Raw genomic sequence first — 11555 nt, 5'->3', positions numbered from 1 at the left:
AAACTACTTTATATCAGATTTCTGGGTAAAAATAGTTTGAGATTGACTAAAAATTACCAGCCTAGAGACTTTTTTTTAGTATGTAAAGCGTCTTAGTTTTATTTTTACTACTTTAAGATCAATGCATACAGTAGGTGTATAAGAGGAGATGCATTTTATGCATACTAAAATGAAAAACATGCCTTCATTCTAGTGTCAGCAGAAGATTGAGAGACAGCCAGTGTTAAAACAATATAAATCATTTTCTTATTTTTCCACCAAGTTAAACTCCAGGCAGATATAAAACACAGCTCATATATGACATAATGCAGCTCTGTGTTTATCAATACATTCTTAGATGTGTTTTTTTTTAACCACTTCAGCCCAGTGGTGTATTTAGGTTTTGTGCTGCTCTAGGCCTGACTAAACTCATGCACCCCCCTAATTTAAATAGGACCCACCCCTTCCTGCCGAGGCCACACCCCTTCCTGTTTAAGACCCACCCTATCATCTGTAAACCACACCCCTTCCTCTTTAGGCTCATTTGGCACCTTTCAGGGGGGAGGGGGGAACAGGTACCTGTTTTTGACAGGTACCCTTCCCCACTCTCGGAAGACTGCGCTTCCCCCTCTGAAGTTCGGCCCCCCTCCTCCTTCCTCCACTGGGCCATTCAGAAAGTGCAACGTGCTTCGCACAAGTGCAGTAGTGAACCGTCCGGTTTCCCTTACCATGAATGATGGTGGCAAAACCCGAGAGCCAATCCGAAAATCGGCTGAGGTTGACATTGCGGTCCTAATATTAAAAGTCAGCAGCTACAGTATTTGTAGCTGCTGAGTTTTAATGTTTTCACAGGGTGGGGGCGGGACTCCTCTTTAATGAGTTTGCATTGATTTCAGCATTGATGGAGCACTTTATTGCAATATCATGATCTGCATATTAATGCACTTTCACTAAATGTGGACTGTTTAATGGGTTTGCATTGATTTTAGCATGCACGGAGCACTTTGCACATGCCAGTGGCAGCTGGTGCTCAAATTTTATTTTTTTTGGGGGGGGCACAAACAAACTAAGAAATTCAGAAAAAAAAGACATCAATTGCAGCCTCACTGTGCTCCGTCATACACAGCCACTGTTTCATCAAATGCAGCCACTGTGCCTATCAATTGTAGCCACTGTGCCATCAAACGTGGCCACTGTGCATACCAAACGCAGCCACTTTGCCCATCAAATGCTGCCACTGTGCCCATCAATTGTAGCCATTGTGCCCATCAATTGTAGCCACCGTGCCATCAAACGCAGCCACTTTGCCCATCAAACGCAGCCACTGTGCCCATCAATTACAGCCACTGTGCCCTATCAAACGCAGCCACTGTGCCCTATCAAACACAGCCACTGTGCCCCATCAAACACAGCCACTGTGCCCCATCAAACGCAGCCACTGTGCCCCATCAAATGCAGCCACTGTGCCCATCAAATGCTGCCACTGTGCCCATCAATTGTAGCCACTGTGCGCTCAAACGCAGCCACTGTGCCCATCAACTGCAGCCACTGTGCCCTCAAACACAGCCACTGTGCCCATCAATTGTAGCCATTGTGCCCTCAAATGCAGCCACTGTGCCCATCAACTGCAGCCACTGTGCCCTCAAACGCAGCCACTGTGCCCATCAAATGCAGCCAGTGTGTCCATCAAACGCAGCCACTGTGCCCATCAACTGCAGCCACTGTGCCCATCAACTGCAGCCACTGTGCCCATCAATTGCAGCCACTTTGCCCTATCAAACACAGCTACTGTGCCCATCAATTGCAGCCAATGTGCCATCAATTGCAACCACTGTGCCATCAATTGCAGCCACTGTGCCCTATCAAATGCAGCCACTGTGCCCTATCAAACGCAACCACTGTGCCCCATGAAACGCAGCCACTGTGCCCCATCAAACGCAGCCACTGTGCCCTCAAACGCAGCCATTGTGCCCTCAAACGCAGCCACTGTGCCCATCAATTGTAGCCACTGTGCCCTTAAACGCAGCCACTGTGCCCTCAAACGCAGCCACTGTGCCCATCAAATGCTGCCACTGTGCCCATCAATTGTAGCCACTGTGCCATCAAATGCAGCCACTGTACCAATCAATTGTAGCCACCGTGCCCATCAATTGTAGCCACTGTGCCCATCAATTGCAGCCACTGTGCCCTATCAAACGCAGCCACTGTGCCCTATCAAACGCAGCCATGGTGCTCCATGAAACGCAGCCACTGCCCTAAAACACAGCCACTGTGCCATCAAATGCAGCCACTGTGCCCTCAAACGCAGCCACTGTGCCCATCAAATGCTGCCACTGTGCCCATCAATTTTAGCCACTGTGCCCTCAAACGCAGTCACTGTGCCCATCAAATGCTGCCACTGTGCCCTCAAACGCAGCCACTGTGCCCATCAAATGCTGCCACTGTGCCCATCAATTGTAGCCACTGTGCCCTCAAACGCAGCCAATGTGCCCTTTCAAACGCAGCCACTGTGCCCTATCAAACGCAGCCATGGTGCCCCATCAAACGCAGCCACTGTGCCATGAAACGCAGCCACTGTGCCCTCAAATGCAGCCACTGTGCCCATCAAATGCTGCCACTGTGCCCATCAATTGTAGGCACTGTGCCCTCAAACGCAGTCACTGTGCCCATCAAATGCTGCCACTGTGCCTATCAATTGCAGCCACTGTGCCCTCAAATGCAGCCACTGTACCAATCAATCGCTGCCACTGTGCCCATCAATTGCAGCCACTGTGCCCATCAATTGTAGCCACTGTGCCCTCAAATGCAGCCACTGTACCAATCAATTGCTGCCACTGTGCCCATCAATTGCTGCCACTGTGCCCTGAAATGCAGCCACTGTGCCCTGAAAAGCAGCCACTGTGCCCATCAAATGCTGCCACTGTGCCCATCAATTGTAGCCACTGTGCCCTCAAACACACCCACTGTGCCCATCAATTGTAGCCACTGTGCCATCAAATGCTAACACTGTGCCCATAACACCGATATAATTTATTAAATAATTTTACCTGCTGTCCTGGGGGTTTCCCTCATGCTCCTCTCTCTCTCCTTCCTCCTGACGTCACTGCCAGACCCCGCACCAGTGCTGAGAAGAAGATTCACGGAAAGCAGTACGGAGGAGGGTAGGCGGAGCATAAGGCTCCACCTCCGTCAGTCACTGGCCGCTTATGGGGGTGTGAGTCACACGCCGCCCCCCCGTATGAGAGAAAGTCTTCACCCGTCTATCCGATTCCCGGCTCCCGTGGCCCACACACATGCAGCCCACGGTGGCCGCCTTGCTGTAGCGGCGCCGCTGTGTATGGGCGTGATTGGCAGAGGGTGAAGGGACATGACACGCCCCTCCACCCTCTGCCAAGCACGCCCATACACAGCGGCGCCGCTACAGCAAGGCGGCCGCTGTTGGCTGCATGTGTGCGGGGGCGGCCGCGGGAGCTGGGAATCACATGGGGGGGACTTTCTCTCATGCGGGGGGCGGCTTTTTTTGCCACCCCCCACAAAGTGCCGCCCTAGGCCTAGGACTTGTCAGCCTAGACCAAAACACAGCCCTGCTTCAGCCCCGGAAGATTAGACTGCTCAATGACCAGAGCACTTTTTACAATTTGGCACTGCGCTGCTTTAACTGGTAATTGCGCGGTCATGCAATGTTGTACCCAAACAAAATTTGCATCCTTTTTTTCCCCACAAATAGAGCTTTATTTTGATGGTATTTGATTGCCTCTGCGATTTTTATTTTTTGCGATATAAAAGGAAAATTTTGAAAAAAAATGATATTTTCTACTTTTTGTTAGAAGAAAAATCCAATAAACTCAATTTTAGCCATACATTGAGGCCAAAATGTATTCAGCCACATGTCTTTGGTAAAAAAAAATGTCAATAAGCATATATTTATTGGTTTGCGCAAAAGTTATAGCGTCTACAAACTATGGTACATTTTCTGGAATTTACGCAGCTTTTAGTTTATGACTGCCTATCTCATTTCTTGAGGTGCTAAAATGGCAGGGCAGTACAAACACCCCAAATGACCCCATTTTGGAAAGTAGACACCCCAAGGAAATTGCTGAGAGGCATGTTGAGCCCATTGAATATTTTATTTTTTTGTCACGAGTATTTGAAATGTGGCAAAAAAAAAATTATACAAAGTTGTCACTAAATGATATATTGCGCACACGTGCCATGGTTATATGTGGAATTACACCCCAAAATATATTCTGCTGCTTCTCCTGAGTACGAGGATACATACTCACATGTGTGAGACTTTTTTGGAGCCTAGCCGCATACAGGACCCCGAAAACCAATCACCGCCTTCAGCCTTTCTAAGGGCGTACATTTTTGATTTCACTCCTCACTACCTATCACAGTTTTGAAGGCCATAAAATGCCAAGATAGCACCCCCCCAAATGACCCCATTTTGGAAAGTATTCACCCCAAGCTATTTGCTGAGAGGCATATTGAGTCCTTGGAATATTTTATATTTTGCCACAAGTTGCGGGAAAATTACACACTTTTTTTTTTGTCCAAGGTTGTCACTAAATGACATATTGTTCAAACATGCCATGGGCATATGTGGAAGTACACCCCAAAATACATTCTGCTGCTTCTCCTGACTATGGGGATATCACATGTGTGAGACTTTTTGGGAGCCTAGCCGTGTACAGGACCCCGAAAACTAAGCACCGCCTTCAGGCTTTCTAAGGGCGTAAAATGGCGATTTTACTCCTCACTACCTATCACAGTTACGGAGGTCCTGAAATGTTCAGATAGCACAACCCCCCCCCCCCCCAAATAACCCCATTTTGGAAAGTAGACACCCCAAGGTATTTGCTAAGAGGCATGGTGAGTATTTTTCAGCTCACAAAATTTTTTTTAGAAAATGAAGAAAGAAAAGAAAAATGTTTTTTTTTCTTTTTTCAGTGTTCAAAACCTTGTGACAAAAAGTGAGATCTGCAAAATACTCAACATGACTCTCAGCAAATAGCTTGGGGTGTCTACTTTCCAAAATTGTGTCATTTGGAGGGGGTTGTGCTATCTGGGCATTTCATGGCCTCCGAAACTGTGATGGGCAGTGAGGAGTGAAATCAAAAATTTATGCCCATAGAAAGGCTGAAGGTGGTGATTGGTTTTCGGGGCCCCGTACGCGGTTAGGCTCCCAAAAAGTCTCACACATGTGGTATCCCTCGTACTCAGGCAAAGCAGCAGAATTTATTTGGGGTTTAATTCCACATATGCCCATGTACAAACATGGGATTGCCTCTACATGTTTCACCACAAACGTGGCTTCTTCTGGAGCTTTTGTAGAACTTTGTTATTTAATATTTACCACTAAAACAAAAAATATAAAATCATTTTGGTATCTTTAATAATTAACAATACATTCATAGAGGAACCCAGTATTGGTACCTAAAAATACATTTACTGTATTTTATAAACATCACATTGAGATTATCTGATGGATACACTCTCACCCTTTCAAAGTAGTCTTGGTTCCAAATGATCCCCCAGACCCATCAAAAGGTTTTATGGGGAATGTCTGTGCCAAAAATGAGGAGAAGGAGGCATTCCCTATAACAGCACCTGTGAAATTACACAGATAAATAAATCATTAGCTATAACACCTAACTTCCATTTTGATCATATCTGAACTGATTTTGTTTGAGCCTAACCTAGTGTTTCAAGGAATTTTAATGAATCGATCGATCAATGTTTCAATCCTTTTCTGTGCATAAACCTCTTCTAATGCCAGCAAGTTTACAGGGTAATTATGCCACCTGGAATTTAATTAAATAAAAAAATCAGGTTTTGCTAATTAAACAAGTACATGTTTTACTTTGATTATAATCAACTATCCTATAGCTCTTACCTGAGCAATTTCACTCTTTTAGTTTACCACTGTTCCTTGGCTCAGTGTCCGCATGACACCTCTTTATCCATTGAAGATTCAAAAAATATTTTTTTCTTTTATTTCAATTTATCACAAGGGTTAAACCCCTAAGAAAAAAAGGCAAAAGAACAGTGACAGGTTACACACCCACAGAGGGCAATAAACCTTCCTGCTGAGATGGGAAAGGAAAAAAGCAACTTACTTTTAAATTGGTTAAGAGCATCACTGGCAACAGTATGGATGGCCACAGCAATGTAATATGCTAGAAAGGCTCTTATATACTCTAATACCCCCAGCAATCAGCATTGCTGATTGAGGCAATCAGAGGTTTAATTTAACACTGATGTGCTCAGGCCGTTTGGGACACTCTATCGCGCATGAACGAGACCGCTGCGGCCATCTTGGAAAGTCCTTTTGCCCATACTTGATAGTACTGGGAAAATGCATACTATCCAGGTAAAGATGGGCACAGAGATAGAGAATCTCTATCCCAGGAGGGACTGCCACCAACCAGGGCAGCCAAATTAGGCCCCCCATTGCCCTCAAGTCACAGTCGGCACACCACGCCATACCGCACATGCACAGACCCGCCATGGCCATCTTAAGGGGTCCATCCTCCCTTACGATGGTCATAGATGAAATATCGACCACAATAAGTACAGGGCAGAGAAAATCTACAATAGACACTGCCGGCAACAAGACATAGTCTTAAGGATTGTAATAAATGAATTTGGTTTTATTATAGCTCACTATATCGGGATTATCAATTGTCCAAGGCAATGAATTTGGGTATCGAACAAAAAAGAAAGGGAAGAAAAACTGCCTAATAATCAATCAGGGGATCAGTTTTATGGAAGTATTTGTGGTATATAGAATAAACATGGCACAGCTCATGTATACATTAGGCATGATAATAATTTATTAATCAGATTATCCCCGAAATTAAAGGGGAACTATCAAAAAGTGGGCACTATGGAACCAAACCAAATCAAGGGCCAGACTGTTATCACATCAGATAAGCTTTACATAAAAACAGCGAAAAAAAGAAAATAAAAAAGAAACATTTTTATGCATTAGAAATTTATGACTACTCTTGCATCTTCAATTAATCCCCCATATCAAATCCAGAAAATAAAAGAAAGAAGCAACAGATGGAAATAGAGAAAGACACACGTCTCTCATAAGGAGACAGAAATGCCCTACAGGAATGGCTTAAAACTTAATGCATCATTTAGTCCTGGATACTTTGTAAGTACAAATTGTATATCCATTTGGTTTCTCTCTGTAGTAATAACCTATCCACATCACCCCCCTCTCGTTTAGGGGGATATACTCCAGAGCAAAGAACCTCATCTTAGTGGCGTAAAACTTGTGATATAATCCCATGTGGCAACCTGTTATGCCCCATACACACGGTAGGATTTTCCGATGGAAAATGTCCGATTGGAGCGTGTTGTCGGAAATTCCGACCGTGTGTGGGCTCCATCGGACATTTTCCATGGGATTTTCCGACACACAAAGTTTGAGAGCAGGCTATAAAATTTTCCGACAACAAAATCCGATCACGTCAATTCCGATCATGTGTGGCCTGTTCCGACGCACAAAGTGCCACACATGCTCAGACGAAATTCCGAGACGGAACAGCTCGGTCTGGTAAACTTAGCATTCGCAATGGATACAGCACTTTCGTCACGCTGCAATGTTAAAAATGGTTTAATACAGCCCACTCTCTTCTTCTTTATAATGTGAGAAGAATGAAGTAGTTTTGCTGCTCATATTCACATAGACTTCTCACAAACTTCTTTCTTTACTATTTATCGGGATTCCCTCAATATATTTTGATTTGTCACATATGACAACATTATTTTTGTGCTGTATTTTATTTTTATTTTTTGTTTTAAGGCAGATTTTTTTTTTTTTGGTTTGTATTTTTTCAAGGCTGATCTTTGTTTTATTTTAGTTTTAGTTTTACTCCAGAATATTTTTGTGTGTGTTTTGTGTGTCAAGTTACCACAACACCATTGATATCTTGTATTATTTAATCTCAAGGAGATTGCTTGGTGTTGGTGTCCCTTGCTAATTTCACATTGTATATTTGAAATGTACCTGAATCCTCACAAACAAACTGTCCTTTTTGAAGGAAAACACACATAGGCAAGTATAATTGAAACAAAAATTCCTTTATTAAGGGCTCAGAACCAAACAAAGAGGGAGGCAACGCTGGAGAAACAACAGAGATTGGCGAAGCCTTGGACCGCCCAGGGCAGACATCAATTCTTTAACATCAAAATTGGTGGCCTGAGGAGTCCATATCTAAGGGAGTGCAGTATTGTACAGAAGTCCCCGAGATCCGGAAAGCAGCAGATGACATCTGTGTCCCCAGGGCTGTGGTACTACAAGAGCCTGCATCTTTTGCCAGACCAGACTGGACCCAGGGTCATCACTTTCTGGTCTTCTTTCCACGCTTCCTTCCTGGCTGTGGCTCTGCTGTTGGAGATGTGGCAGGAGGAGGAGTAGGACCTGGAGGAGGAGGAGGACTAGTAGGACCTAAAGGAGGAGGAGTAGGACCTGGAGGAGGAGGAGGACCATGTGTGAGGTCACAAATGTGGGTAGCAGATGTTATTTGGCCCCTCAACCCCTTATTGAGAGCTTCCAACATTAAGGACTCACACATGAGTTGTTGGCCCTCCTCCACCCGCTGCATTTTGCAGGCAATTATGCCAGCAAAGTCCTCCTCCACAGTATGGGGGGCTGTCAGGGCCTCTGTAGCCTTCCAAAAGAGGCCTATGGCAGCCTCCTCCAGGGTGCTCCTCTTCCTGCCACTTTCTCTTTGCAGGTGGCTGGGAGGGACCTGGATATCAGGCAGCCTGCTCGGCCTGGCCACCTCCTGGCTGAGACTTCCCTGTGTATCAAAAAGAGACATGGTTTTAGTTTTTGCATCATCAATCACAATCATAAATTAGTACTCCAAACTAACATCTAGTTAACATCATTGATGGGACAACCAGAAATATTTAGAGGAATGCTATACCTGGCTCAAGCTGGGCTCCTCCACATGTTGCTGCCTGGAAGGCCCAGGTTGGGCTTCAGAAGCCTCAGCTGGGTGGGAAGGAAGCGTGGAAGGAAGACTGGAGAGTGATGACCTGGGTTCAGTCTGGCCTGCCAGAAAATGCAGCCTGTCATAGTACCACATCCTGGGGACATAGATGTCATCTGCAGCTCCGGATCTCTGGGAATCCTGGACCTTCTTGTGCTCCCTTAGATAAGTGCTCCTTAGGCCACCAATTAGTCATGTCTGCCGTGGGGATCACCGTCTTCACAAATTCCAGCAATTGATCCAGTGCTGCCTTCCTCTTTGTTTGGTTCTTATAATGTGGGTGGTTTATCTCCCAAAGACAAGGCAGCTCCCTGAACATATCTGTGAAGATTGCGATAAAATCGTTATCTTTCAAGATATCCAGTTTCACTGCAAGGCACAACACAAGACAAAGCCTAATGTCACGCAAAACTCTCCTAATCTAGTTACAATATAGGCCTCAATCTAGAAGCAGTATAGGCCCAAACACAAGCAGTAAATGTCACCAAAGATTTGCTTAATATTTTTTTATTTGATCAAGGTTTCACAAATTGTCTGGCATATTGATGGCCCCCCTACCCGCAAAGAACTCAAGGTATCTTAGCCGGACATCACGGGCACTCAGGGAGGGCAAGCCAGGACGGCCACTTTCAAGAGCTGTCAGGGTTGTTTCATTTATAATTCCGGCCTCAGGCCCAACTGAGCCAGCATAGTTGGCAGAATGTTGCTGTAAAAAGTTATGTAGAACACAGCACGCCAGGATTATATGATTCAGTTTATACTCCGCAATATGGATGGGTGTAAGAAATAGGCGGAACAGGCTGGCCATGATTCCAAATGTGTTCTCCACCACTCTGGCTCTGGTCCGGTAATTAAAAACCCTCTGCTCCGGGGTGAGGGTCCTCATCAGGAATGGTCGCATAAGGTGGTCCCCCAGCACAAAGGCTTCATCCGCAACGAAGACGAATGGGAGTCCTTCCACATTGTCTTCTGGAGGTGGCAAGTCCAAGCTGCCATTCTGGAGACGCCTGTAAAACTCCGTCTGGGCGATGACTCCACCATCGGACATCCGGCCATTCTTCCCCACGTCCACATACAGGAACTCATAATTAGCCGACACCACCGCCAACATCACAATACTATTGAACCCTTTATAATTATAATAGTATGATCCCGAGTTGGATGGTGGGACGATGTGGATGTTTCCCATCAATTGCCCCTCCGCAGTTAGCAAAGTCCCACCGCTGGGCAAAGTGGGAGGCCACAGTCTGCCATTCCTGTGGTGTGGAAGGAAACTGTGGAGGAAAAAAAAATTAGTCTTTTTGCACACTAAAACATGGAAAGCAGATTAGACACAAACATTCTTGGCCAACATCAAGATAACATTTATTAATGGGAATTTTTAAACACCAAAGTATAAGGTACACCTATCAGATTCCCCCTCCCCCACACCCTCTCATGGGCCATTTCTAACATTATAGGGGGGTGAGCTCTTGGACAGGTAACCCTCTCCACTTCATTGAGAGATGAATGCCTAAATAATGGGTATTACTTTGAACAGCCCCTCCTTAGTTACACTATTGGCAGCCCACTGGACAGGTAAGAAGTGTCATAATACAAAGATATAAATACACATTGTACACATTTGAGCACATTTGGACATTCTGCTATTACCTATCAAGATAATAATAGGATACAAAAACTTTAAACAGTACCATTTGAAAGTATACAGGCAGGCCCTTGCACTACATGCTTTGGGGAATTCATCCATAAATCTGACCACAAAAGAGGTGGGTATAGTGTCTATGGGTTTGGCAAAGTCAGCAGATAGATGATTGAGGATAGACAGATAATTGTTATCAGCTGACTTAGCAGTTGGGGGGAGGGAGGGTTAAAAATGATTTGGGGACCCACAAAAAAAAGCCTCTGCCACTCTGCCTGAATTTAAAGCACCAATCACATTTTAAAACATTTTAGGGGGTGTTTGGGGTAAAGCACTACTATGGAGCTGATAAAATACATTGTTAAGTGACTACATGAGATTAATATAGGGCCTGTAGACCATGCTGGGGAGGTAAGTGAAGGCAAATATGTATGAAGGAGCAAAATAATAATTACATAAAAATCCAGCATGCATGAGGACAAAGGGGACATTCACAGCATATTCCAGTCATGGTAATTAGGGAATGAGGAAAGAAATACAATATATTATCAACCATTAAATACAATAAAATGTGATATTAAAGGATAAAAATCTTACCTTCATATACTCCTTCTGCAGGACCTGGATGATGGCAGAACAGGTCTCTGGGATAATGATTCCCAGAGCCTGGGGGGAGATGCCTGTTGAGAACTTCAAGTCCTGCAGGCTTCTCCCCATCGCCAAGTACCGCAGGGTGGCGATGAGCCTCTGCTCCGGAGTGATGGCTTGCCTCATGCAGGTATCCTGCCTGCTGATATAGGTGGTCAGCGAAGCCAACAAACGGTGAAATATGGGGTCCGTCATCCTGAGAAAGTTCCTGAAATCATCAGGATTATTCTCACGGATCTCACAGGGCAAAGGCATATGAGAGAACTGGTCAC

This window comes from Aquarana catesbeiana, linkage group LG02 (genome assembly GCF_042186555.1).
Source record: "Aquarana catesbeiana isolate 2022-GZ linkage group LG02, ASM4218655v1, whole genome shotgun sequence".
NCBI classification, from domain to species: domain Eukaryota; kingdom Metazoa; phylum Chordata; class Amphibia; order Anura; family Ranidae; genus Aquarana; species Aquarana catesbeiana.
Note: the sequence above shows the minus strand (reverse complement) of the source record.